Genomic DNA, 2075 nt, shown 5'->3' on the forward strand with positions numbered 1-2075 from the left:
AGAAAAGATTTTGTATCCACCATAGGGATTTCTCTATGAACACTACGAATCGGAAAGAAGGGGAAGGAGTCCTCGACCCGCAACAGATAGAGGAGGATTTATTCAATCACATAGTTTGGGTAGAATATGGCTTGGGGCTTTCTTTCCATTTGATTGTATCGAAAGGCCCAATTCATTGGGATTTCCCTATTGGGATAGGTCATTTCGGGGCAAGCAAATCATTTCTGATGAGGAGAATGATTCGGAGTTCTTGCAGAGTGTAACCCTGCAGTACCAGACACGAGATAGATCTTCCAACAAACAAGACTTTTTTCGAATAAGCCAATTCATTTGGGATCCCGCAGATCCACTCTTTTTCCTATTCAAAGATCAGCCTTTTGTCTCTGTGTTTTCGCTCGCATCGAGAATTCTTTGCAGACGAAGAGATGTAAAAGGGCTTACTTCCCAAACAGATCCTCCTATATGTATGTATGTATATAGAAAGGCAGGTTTATCAAGAATATGCAAGAAAAGCACTTCAGATTGTTGATTCATCACCAGAGATGGCTTAGAACCAATAGTTCATTATCGAATGGGTTTTTCCGTTCTAATACTCCGACGAGAGTTATCAGTATTTATCAATTTTGTTCCTATCTAACGGAACGCTATTGGATCAAATGACAAAGACATTGTTGAGAAAAAGATGGCTTTTCCCGGATGAAATCTTTGTTGCTATCTGTTACAATACCGAATCATTGGTTTCACTGAATAACTAAATCAAATAGATAGACCCTTCTCTCTCTTCGTCTTAGGTCGCCGGATCCTCTCCATTGAAAGATCCCCTACTATATGGAGAATATACATTCCAGTTCAACGAGCCTAATTCTAATGGTTTTGTTCCGAAGCAAAGGGGCGGTTCGTCCTATTCCGATATTCACGACCAAGAACCACTGGATTCTCTTTCGGGTAGGCTCTGAAGAAGGCGGTTCGTCCTATTCCGATATTCACGACCAAGAACCACTGGATTCTCTTTCGGGTAGGCTCTGAAGAAGGAAGGCTGGAATGCCAACAGGCGTCTATTATTGAATGAACCCCGATAGTACCCCATTTTTGGAACGTCCAGTGCCAAAGTAACTGAATGGGTAAGTAGCCAATCCCTAAAACGGACGGACTATGTAATGTACTTTCTCCGCTGGGTTACGAGTGGGCATTTTCCCAGAGGTTTCTATTGTATCAATCTACCCTTGTTTCATTCCTGCCTGTTGAAGCATATACTCGGGGGTGCAGGGCGGACGATTTCAAAGCGGACTCCCATTCAAGAGAAGATCGCCAAGATTTCGTGATCCACTGCCGAACTTATTCCTTCCAATTCAAGGGGCATTCTCAACATTAACATTATGCCTTGAAGAGGACTCGAACCTCCACGCTCTTTAGCACGAGATTTTGAGTCTCGCGTGTCTACCATTTCACCACCAAGGCATCTTTCAAGCATATTCCATGAATATGATATCTATCTAGTGTGATGTATGGAATATATGAGGTAGAGTGTTAGAGTCTTTCTATTGCTCGGTCATGTCATATAGGTCCGAGGCGGACATCCAATTGCTTCGATTTGAATTATCTGGAGGATGCCTTACTATCTATTATATCAAATGGACAATAAAACCTATTTCTCGATTCAATAGAAGCCCAAAGAATAGGGTCCCAAATAACAAGAGATATGTAAAAGGTCCGTACGCCTATTCCTAACTAATCCTAAATGGAATGGAAGGACATAGGGATCCATATGTAAACATAGTATCTATTTCAATACGCTCGGATGACCCCTTCTCATAATTCAAATGTATATAACCTAGCCCTACCTATTCCTCTGGCCCGGTATGGAATGAACTTAGAATCATGGAATCGACACTCGATCATCAGATTATAGATTCTAAATAACCCTACCCTAGCCTATTCCCATTTTGGGCGGAACAGATCTACTAATTCTTTGATTCCAGTTAGTAAGAGGGATCTTGAACTAAGAAATAGATTCTAGAAGCTAAACGAAAAAAGGGGGTATCCTGAGCAATTTCCATAATAGGGTTCATTGATAT

At 41.3% G+C, this 2075-nt stretch overlaps 1 non-coding gene across 1 annotated transcript; it reads right to left on the minus strand.

Annotated features, from left to right (window-relative positions):
• Nucleotides 1–1377: 1377 nt before the first annotated feature.
• Nucleotides 1378–1458, minus strand: TRNAL-CAA (transfer RNA leucine (anticodon CAA)). Its single transcript has one exon. It is a non-coding gene; the product is annotated as a tRNA-Leu (tRNA).
• Nucleotides 1459–2075: the final 617 nt, after the last annotated feature.

The sequence above is a fragment of the Cucurbita pepo genome, chromosome 1 (assembly GCF_057944985.1).
Source record: "Cucurbita pepo subsp. pepo isolate OVF chromosome 1, ASM5794498v1, whole genome shotgun sequence".
NCBI classification, from domain to species: domain Eukaryota; kingdom Viridiplantae; phylum Streptophyta; class Magnoliopsida; order Cucurbitales; family Cucurbitaceae; genus Cucurbita; species Cucurbita pepo.